At 42.1% G+C, this 10785-nt stretch overlaps 1 long non-coding RNA gene across 1 annotated transcript; it reads left to right on the top strand.

The window, feature by feature from the left end:
* The first annotated feature begins 247 nt into the window (after positions 1-247).
* LOC144192452 (uncharacterized) lies at positions 248-1190 on the top strand. Its single transcript, XR_013325125.1, has 2 exons — positions 248-481; positions 1089-1190. It is a non-coding gene; the product is annotated as an uncharacterized LOC144192452 (long non-coding RNA).
* The last annotated feature ends 9595 nt before the right edge of the window (positions 1191-10785 follow it).

The following is a 10785-nucleotide window of genomic DNA, read 5'->3' as shown; positions in this document are numbered from 1 at the left end:
CTATGTTGACTACGATTTGATGTTGACAACTTATTAAGTTGACTACTTATTATATTGACTACTTATTCAGTGTTCTCGTTACCTCTGCGTCCTGCGTCTGATACGCACAGCTTTTCTTCCAGACGCACAATTTCAAGTAATGTGCTTTTTTCGGACGCAAAGAATTTTTTATCAAAAAAAAAAAAACCAAAACACATATATATCCGATAGCAAACCAATTTATTCCACATAATCTTTGCGAAATAATTCTCGCGTGAACGAGACTAGCAGACACTAGCAGACGAAGGAGAGGAAGCGATTGCAAGAGTTTCGTAATAATGTAAGAAAGATAAAAAATGTTTCAGAAAAAGCAAAACAGTCTGGATAGTTATTTCGCAGTTAAAAATACAACTAGTAAGAAAAGAACTGCAGAAGATTCGATCGATGATCATGAAGCAAAACGGGGGAAGCAAGGAAAAATACGCACATTTCAAAAGACTTGGTTGCAGCTGTTCGCGTGGTTACGATATGACGAGGAAAATAATTTCATGTACTGTGCTGTTTGTACGGATAACAAGCAGGTAAATGGATTGATTGCGGCAGCTAAATGCACGAATTTTCAAAAATGCACCCTGGATAGACACATAGTTTTGCCCGGACACAAGTTGGCACTGGAAATTCCCACATTGCGAAATAACAACAAAAAAATCGGACAAAAGGCATCAGCAACAAAAGACAAAGTAGTTACAGCCAATCATATCATCATATCAAGTAGTTACAGCCAATCATATCATCAACTGCTACAAAGAGGGAGTGGAGAATGCTCAAGCAAATTGTACTGGCTGAAAAGTACCCAAGAGACAAGATGAGCAATCTCTGGAAACTGATCAGCCAGTACCACAGTGAAGAGATGCCAAACATGATAAGATTGGCTCAGCTGGCTCTTACATCAGCTGTGCCTACAGCTGGCTGTGAGAGGGGTTTTTCTGTGCAGAACAGAATCCTCACAAAGAAAAGAAACAGGCTGCAAGTGGAAACTCAGCACAAACTGATGGTAGTGCAGCTGGCTAAAAGTGTGAACCATCAAAAGGCCCTGGAAAAGTGGAAAGGCTGCAAAGAGAGGAGGATCTACGAGCTGAAAGACTAGTACAATGATAAATAAACCCTAACCCTAAACCATATAATAAATAAATTAAATCTGAATGTTTATATATCGTTGTTTATGTTTTATTTGCATCCGTAGTATGTTGGGACTCGTGACAAGTTTCCTGGGACGCACAGTTTTCAGACAAGCGAATCCCTGGGACTCGCAGTGTGCCAATTGTAAAATTATCACTGCTTATTTATGAATTACCTTTTTATTACTTATTTACCAACGGACCTACGATATGCCCGAGGACATCTCAAGACTTCCGGGATCTCGGTGGATAGTCAGCCCACTCAGAGTACGTCGGAGGCGGCGAAGGGAAAGAAAGCAAAAGCGTGGATGCCGGGCGGGCCTAGCTGCTAAGCTAAGGCAGCAACCACACCGGGCACCACTCCAGTGTACCGTATTTTCACGACTATATGGCGCATTTCAAGCCTCAGTGTATGTAACGGGTGCTATTTCTGTGTTTGACACACACAAAAGACACTCCGTTTTTGAAGACGCAGGGAGGCATGGCAAAACATACACCAAATTAAACATACGGACACACGCTAAAAACACGTTTAGCCATTTACAATGTACTCGCGTCACCATCACCCACAAATCCATCAAAGTCCTAATTTTCCGCGTCCAAATTGAAAAATTGTCCAAATAAGTCATCAAAAACGCAGAGTTTTATACGTTCATCCAAGTGGCCACAATCCATCCGCAAATAGTAGCTAGCGTAACTAGCCTGACGCTGCCTGCCACCGTTCATAAAGCTGTGTTGATGTGGATTTCCAGGCAACAATCCAGTCGCAAATATTAGCTAGCTAGTAGCTGGCGTAACTAGCCCGATACTCCCTGCCAATGCTCGTAAAGCTGTGTTGATGTCCATGTCCAGGCCACAATCCATTTGCCAATAGTAGCCAGCTAGTAGCTTGCGTAACTAGACCGACGCTGCCTGCCACTGTTCGTAAAGCTGTGTTGATGTCGATGTCAGGGCCAGAATCCATTCGCAAATGGTAGCTAGCTGGTAGCTAGCGGCAGGAGTTATTTTCTAAATCCAGCCGGAATTACGCGAGCACCAAATTAGTGTGCTTGCCGTCATACTGGGTGTATTGACAAAAGAACTATATATCCCAGCAGCCACTGTTTAGTACTTTTTCCACAAGGAAAATAGTAGTCTGGGGCTGCTTGTCGTAGTTGTGAGAGCTGTAGAGGATGGTGTACCCTATCGACTGATTTATTGTATTTTAACGTGTTAACAATTTTAGTATTGGTTCATATATAAAGTGCACTGGATTATAAGGTACCCTGTCTATTTTAAAGAAAATTTAAGACTTTTAAGTCCGCCTTATAGTCGTCAAAATACGTTATCTTTTTGACCAACGCCAGATCCATCACCCACAAAATGGTTGGAACTTCAGATTGCTACCAACAGCTTTGTTAGGAACTGCAACATTATTCTCATCACGGAAACATGGCTACACCCGCCAATGCCTGACGCCGCGATATCGCTAGCTAGCCGAACGCTACTTCGAAACGATTGTACAAAAGAATTAACAGATAAAAGCAAAAGAGGGGGAATTTGTGTGTTTGAAACCACTGTGGTCAGACTCATCTCAGGAGGGGATGAGTTGGCCGACAGAGATGAGGGCAACAAACTGTCTTCGTGGTGCTCTGTGAACAATTTCACACTGAACACCATTAAAACAAAAGAAATAATCCTGGACTTTCGCAAACACAGCACAGATCTGGCCCCACTCCTCATAAATGGAGTTTGTGTAGACAGGGTCAGGTCCATTAAATTCCTGGGTGTCCATGTCACGGATAAGCACTCTTGGTCTAGAAACACCACAACAGTAGTGAAGAAGACCCAGAAACATTTCTTGAGGGTCTTCAGAAGGAACAACTTAGACACTAAGCTTCTGGTAACCTTCTATAAAGCCACTGTGGTACGCTGGAAGCACGGCAGCAGACAAAAAGGCCATGCAGAGAGTGATTATCACTACCCAGAAGATCGCCGACTGCCCTCTGCCCTCACTGGAAGACATTGCCAGCCCTCGTTACCTCCCCAGAGCCAAGAACATTGTCGGGGACCCATACCACCCTGGTCACAACCTGTTCCAGCTGCCGCCCTCTGGCGGACGCTACAGGTCTCACAAATTACGGACAAATAGCCTGAGGACAGTTTTCCCCCCATATCCACCAGGACTCTAAACTTGCGGTAAAACGACGCACAATCCCTTCTGTGTAATAACTTTGGGGTGAGGTAGAATGCCAAATTACGAGTCTGAAAGTCTCACTTATTTAGGTCCTTTACCGGGAAACGCACCTTATGGAGAAGCACTACCAATTTCGTCATACGCAGGTCGGTATGATGACAATTAGGCTTTTGTTGAGTCAATGATGATGACAAAGCCTATGTCCGATTATTATTATTATTGATTAATTATGTGTGCACTTCATGGTGAAGCTTTAAATATCATCCTACTTGTATAGTGACAATATAAGCATGTAATCTAATTCAATTAAGGACATTGGGTTGTATTTCTTGGAGAGGATTGAAAAGTAACCATAGTTCACTATAAATCCCAGTTGAGTTGGATCCTTACAGAAAAAAATCCACAATTTCTCTACTTTTTTGCAGTTTGATGCATTTTGTTTTAATTTCTTTTACTGTTTTTTTGGGTCATACTCTGATTGCAATTTTGATTTGCAAAAATGTAAAAATTAAATCGGTGAAAAAAAGGTTAGGGACCACTGCTGTAAAGGGTTTCAAAAAGGCAGTATCTGTGTTCCTTGTTTATTATTTATGGTTTTAATTGTGTACTGTGGTCTTTTGTCTCCAACTAATGGTTCACTGCTTTCTTGTGAGAAACCAAAAATGGACATTGAACAAACGTGTGTGTGTGTGTGTGTGTGCGTGTGTGTGTGCGTGTGTGTGTGTGTGTGTGTGTGTGTGTGTGTGTGTGTGCGTGTGCCTGTGTGTGTGTGTGCGTGTGTGTGCGTGTGCCTGTGTGTGTGTGCGTGTGTGTGTGTGTGCGTGTGTGTGTGCGTGCGTGTGTGTACATGTTTGTGCGCACGTGCCCATGTGTGTGTGCCTCTAATGCAGTGCTTCTCAAATAGTGGGGCGCGTCCCCCTGGGGGGGGGGGGCGCGTGTAACCCTGGGGAACAGGATTTTATTTGGCCGTACTAGTATAAAGTGTAATTGCGCATACACAACAGTAGCTGGCAGTGGCGCTCTCATTGTTACTTCTGTCATGTTTGTGAGAGTGCAACATTTCACATGTTGTACCTATAACACTTTTATAAAATGATTTTATTTATAGTCACGGTGGGAAGTGGGGGGGGGGGCGCGAATAGTTTTCTTCTTGCTAGGGGGGGCCTAACAGAAAATAATTGAGAAGCACTGCTCTAATGAGATGAATGGTGCCCAAAGGTGTGAAGACAGACAAATTCCTGCTCAAGTCCATCTACTTTTTTGTCATTTTTGTCACATATATCTGAATGTATGATTTCACACAACTGACAAGTGCGTGTGTGTGTGTGTGCGTGCGTGCGTGTGTGTGTGCGTGTGTGTGTGTGTGCGTGTGTGTGTGTATGTGGGTGGGCAGAACGGGGGATTATGTGTGTTCTCTTCCCCCAGTCTGGGTGTCATTATTAATGAGACCAGATTTCATTTCCGATGAACGATTATTTGACTGTTCATTTGGTTAAGATTTATGACGAGGTCCTATATCTGTAGCCTGCAGCACTGCTCTACTCTTTAATAAAGGGAAATGAACACATTAATCATCTAGTAGCAGTCAGACTCACAAAAAAACACAGGAAAAATATGCAACTGCTACGCTGGACACAGGAGAATATTGTTGCTCCTTTAAAAAAATCTTATCTACTACATGGTGGGAAAAAAATGACCTTTTTGATTGAATGTGATTTTACATAAAGAAACCTACAAAAGACAGAAAGCAATGTTTTTCAACCAGTGCGCTGTGGCACTCTATAGTGCAAGGTATAGTGTCTAGTTTGCCACATAAAGTCATCCATTTCACCTAACTTATTAGTGAAAATATGTATACATTTTTAAAATGAAACCCTAAATGTGCCATGGCTGAGTGTCTGTGATATCCAATGGTTGACAGCGTGATCATGTAATACACTTCCATGTCAATAGGTGGCAACAGTTAGATAATTCTTAGTTTAGTGACCGGTTAGGTGGGGGTGGGTTGCCAAATCCCTGAAAGATATCAGGGACCCCTCTTTAGTAGTTCTGCAAGCCAGATAAACGTTGTATGTGTGTATGCAAAAAGGAAAAAGAGAAAAACAATAAAATTACGTATTTAGCCATTATTAATGAATAACAAAAACAATTTCGGGGGGGGGGGGGGGGCATTTGGCAGCAAAATAAACATGCGTACGTATGTATGTCAACACGCAACTTAATGAGCAGAGGGCAGGACAAGTAAGGACACTGCCTGCCAAATAGAGCGATCTGGGTGGACATCCAAGTCTCCATCGACCCCTGCAAGCCTTCCGATGATGTGCGGTATGAACGATGAATACTTTAATGAACACTTAAAAGTCCAAACAGTGAAATAATTGACAGAAAATGAGAATTATTTAAACTCTGAGCCTTTAATGGTCCCTTGGAACAAAAAGACTAAACATTTTCTATGCAACATCAGTTTATATCATAAGGGGGAATATGACACATTTGGCCAGAGATGGTTAAATATATCATTTGTTATCATTAATTTTATATTATTTATTTGAAAAATGAAAAAAAATCTATTGAATTTAGCAAAACGACTGTCTCCCAGAGCAGTTTCACAGTTAATCTGTGCATTTCTGCGCCAGTTAATCCAATTTAAAGTGCACATTTTGGGTGAAATAGCCAAAATTCCCTTTATTCCACAATCACCCTGATCCTTCGTCTGGTGGAAGCCAAGGACGGTGTGGGAAAAGCTTAAATGTATTGCGCTCTAAAAAATTTTTTTTTTAAATTAACGGCATCACCAAGGTGCATTACTGTTTCTAATACAAACATGCTATAAAAAACAACTATAAGCAAAAAAGCACATTCACGCTAGTCATGCTGCCTCAATATACCCATTTTGGCCATTAAAATCCAAAATGAATATATATCAAGAGCAAAAAACAGAATCAAAAACAAACAAATTCCTAACCTACACAGTGCCACAAAGCCAACATTTATCGCACGTTAAAAAAATATTGTCAGCATCCCGACAGTTTGCGTTTGCATCACTGACAGCATTAGTTTAATGTAATCCTGTCTTTGTGTATTTATGCAGGGCACATCAGACAACCAGCCGTGAGCAGCACTGTGAGGTCCTTCCTTTGGTGGTTGATGAGTATGTCATTAATTTTCTGAACCACTTTATCCTCACAAGGGTCGCAGAGGGTGCTGGAGGCTATCCCAGCTGACTTCGGGCATGAGGCCGTGGACACCCTGAATTGGTGTAAAGCCAATCACAGAGCACGAGGAGACAAACTACCATTCCTGCTCACACTCACACCTAGGCCCAATTAAGAGTGTCCAACCAGCATACCAAGTATGTTTTTGAATGTGGGAGGAAACCAGAGAACCGGGAAGAAAACCCACCGAGGCCCGCAGGTAGAATGACCTGGATTCGAACCCAGGACCTCAAAAATTTGAGGTCGAGCCACTCATCCACCGGGCCACCAGTATGTATCTATTGTTGCAGTACAGTGTTCCCTCGCTTATCGCGGTTAATGGGGACTGGGACGCCCCGCAATAAGTGCATTTCCGCGAAGTAGGGGTGCCCCTTCAAAAATGCATAAAGAAACGTGTAACACGTGCACAAAAGCACCATTAAGCAAAAACATCATAGTAGTCCGGATGGAGGATCTTCTGCAGTTTTTTTGCACGTAAGAAACATCGTCATTGGGAGTTGTGAACATTGTTTTTTTGGGCGGTGAAGATGCGCCTGGAAACAGCCATGACATCATTAATGCGATTCCTGAATTCTCACCATGTTATTGACCATTTTTTTGGCTTTTTTTTTTATGCAATTACGTACTAATTCTTATTGAATATTTTGTTTCCACCTCTTGTAAAATGATGTAATTTATAATTTTAACTTAATATCTTTAAATTTTTATTTATTTTTTCCCTGAAAAAAATCTGCAAAGCTCTGAGTCCGCGATAGCTGAAGCGCGAAGTAGCGGGGGAACACTGTATTACACATGCACTAAGTGACTAAGGCATATTCTTGCTGTTATTGTTAAACCACAATATATCTTATTGTTTATTAAACAAAGGCTCTCCATCTCGTTATGAATGTCACTTCGTAGCTCAAATCTGCAAAGCTCTGAGTCCGCGATAGCTGAAGTGCGAAGTAGCGGGGGAACACTGTATTACACATGCACTAAGTGACTAAGGCATATTCTTGCTGTTATTGTTAAACCACAATATATCTTATTGTTTACTGCACTGCATGCTTGTAACTTAACCCAAGCACCATTTCTCAACAGAGGAGACCACTTCCAACAGCAACCAATCCAATTCAACCCCCACCTCAGCTGCTTATCCAACCAGCTCTCTGTTGGCCTCCTTTCTCAGTTCTGACAATGCAAATGATTCTCACTGGGGTATAGGATGATGGGTGACAGAGGCAACCAGACTGAGACTGTCTGACTGGAGGGAAAGGGGGCGCAGTGTATGTTGAGGGGTAATCTGTATCTAAGGGGTGGGGTAGAGGAAGAGGTCAAGAATGGTGGCTCACTGGCCCAATTCTGGTAAAAATGCATATTTCCCTGACTAACTGGTAATTTATTACATGTAAGACAGGGCCAGACACCCTGATTTAACATTCATTCAACATTCATTCACATTGGTTATATGGGGTTGAAGGTACAAAGAGGTAAACCTGAAGAAAAGAATATAGGGATCTAAATACAGCATGGAAATAATATGCAATGAGAATGATATAGCCCCTGGGCATCGTGAAAGTTTTTCCTTATCTTTAGTGTATTTCTTATTCAAATATATACTTTAAATAATTCACTAGTGGCATATGAAAGAGTTTAGTGGAATACTTTTCTCTGTTCAATTGAAACCACATTCAAGTCCACTAATACCTTGAGATACGAGCTTAATGCATTCCAGGACTGGGCTTGTGGGTCAATTTACTTGTATCTCAAATCAGTTTTTCCCATAGTAATGAACTAAATACAAATTAATCTTTTCAAACCCTCTGAAGAAAACAGCATATTACATAGCAAAAACATTTTATTTGTTGTAATTCACCACCTTCTCACAAAGTAACGAATACCTATCTAGCGGTTATGGTGGTTAGTACTAAAATGTGACATTATTCAGTAGTCAGATGGTAGCTAAGTGCACGGAAGGGAGAGAGAGAGAGAGAGAGAGAGAGAGAGAGAGAGAGAGAGAGAGAGAGAGAGAGAGAGAGAGAGAGAGAGAGAGAGAGAGAGAGAGAGCGAGCAACATCTCATCTCATTTTCTAAACCCCTTTATCCTCATTAGGGTCACGGGCAGGGGGGCTTATCCCAGTTGACTCCGGGCCAGAGGCGGGGGACACCTGAATCGGGGGCCTGCCGATCGCAAGCACAAGGATACGGACAACCCACGCATGGAGAACATGCAAACTCCACGCAGAACTGTGACTCGCTTTGAAGAGTTTCGCTGTTGTCTTTTTCAAATGCTTTCTTTGCTTTCAAGTCCATGTTGTTTCCGCTGGCCTTTTTGCAGATTATCGACTCGGTCACGCTATCTCCCACTAACTGTTCTTTTGACCATATTAAACAAAGGCTCTCCATCTCGTTATGAATGTCACTGCGTAGCTAGGAAAATATGTTTAGCCTCTCATTGCACTGGCTTGCTTTGGACCCATTTTTTCCCCTTAATTTTGCACATAATGCAAAAAATGCAACCTGTACTGCTGGTGCTTGTAGATATCTTTACGCAAGGGAAATGCAGCGAGAAGGTCAGAGCGATGCTGTTCTCATAGGAATCCTCTCGCATACTCGGCCACTCGGCCAGTCAGCTGTAAGGCACACAGAGAGACAGGCAACCATTGACACCTACAATTATATCACCAGTCAAACGAGTGAATCTCTACAACAGGTGTGGTCAACTCCAGTTCTCAAGAGCCCCTATCCAGGGAGTTTTCCATGTCTCCCTTTTCTACCACACCTGATTCAAATAATCAACTCATCAGCAAGCTGTCCATAAACTTGATACTGATCCCGATGATTCAGGTGTGTTGGTGGAGCAAGATATGAGAAAAAAGACTGGATCCGGGCTCTCGAGGGTTGGCCACCCCTGCCCTCAACTATCAGGTGGCATTATGAACCAGTTGTGTTACGTTAATTTTTTCTTCTTTCAAATGTTTTCACATAGAGTGATTTTTAGGTTATTTTTTTACCTGACATCTTTCAGGGTATGACTTGACTAAATATATATACTTTTTTTTCGTGTGTCTTTAGTATTACCAGCACAACAAACAACAGCAATAAAAGAACATCAACAACACGAACACCACAAGTCAGCCATCACCGAACACTGCTAAAGGGAAAATCGCCTTTTGGATTGGAAAAAAAACATCTAAGAGTCATCTACACCGTAGAAAATAAAGATTGGGCTCAAAGAGGCAATTGAGATCCACAAGTGGGGGCATAGAGCCACCGACAGAGATGAGGGAGCTTTCATGATCTCGACCACCTGGAGCAGGAGGGGTGAACGGAAAACAGGGGGTGTGACTTCCTTGTAAATTCCATATCTATTTTCCTGTATGTTATATTTTTTGATAATTTCAAATTGTGTACACCATATAACAGTGGTCTCAAACCGGTCCTCAAAGGGCCGCAGTGGGTGCAGGTTTTCATACCAACTCAACAAAGATACCTTTTGCAAGTGCAATCAGTTAATTATAGTCAGGTGCTACTTATTTTAAAGACACCTGTTTGGTTAAAATGTCGGCACTGGATCGGTTGGAACAAAACCCAGGACCCACTGCAGCCCTATGTGGAACCGGTTTGAGACCACTGCCATATAACAACATTTGTATGGGGGAAATAAATAAAAAAAATATTTGGCTCTCAAAAATATCACATAATATTGTCATGTTATGGCACAATATGTGCACGTTTTTTTTTTTCTGTATAGTTTTAGTTAGCCATGTCTGCCTTGTCTTGATATAAATATAGCGCATCAGCAAGCAATGTACCCAGACACTCAAGCTGTCAGCAACATCTACAGAATCTTGAATTTAGTGCATACAAATTGACTGATTTTTTTTAGACTTTTAGGTGCGCCCTACATGAGTAATATGTGCTGCGTTTTGTTTGTATGGTTTATTATTGCTTAATAAGGCAAATTACAATCGATAATAAGGGGAGCATTTGGCCGATATTGACACATTCGTTTTCTGAACTGCTCGTGGGGGGCGCTGGAGCCTATCCCAGCTGACTTCGGGCTCGAGGCAGGGGACACCCTGAAATTGTGGCAATCCAATCACAGGGGACGAGGACACAGACTACCATTCATAGTCACCCTCATAACTCGGGCCAATTTAGAGTGTCCAACCAGCCTGGCATGACTGTTTTTGGAATGTGGGAGGAAACCAGAGTACCCAGAGAAAACCCACTCAGGCCCAGGGAGAACATGCAA

The sequence above is a fragment of the Stigmatopora nigra genome, unplaced genomic scaffold (assembly GCF_051989575.1).
Source record: "Stigmatopora nigra isolate UIUO_SnigA unplaced genomic scaffold, RoL_Snig_1.1 HiC_scaffold_26, whole genome shotgun sequence".
NCBI classification, from domain to species: Eukaryota; Metazoa; Chordata; class Actinopteri; order Syngnathiformes; family Syngnathidae; genus Stigmatopora; species Stigmatopora nigra.
Note: the sequence above shows the minus strand (reverse complement) of the source record. Positions and strands in the feature narration are given on the sequence as shown.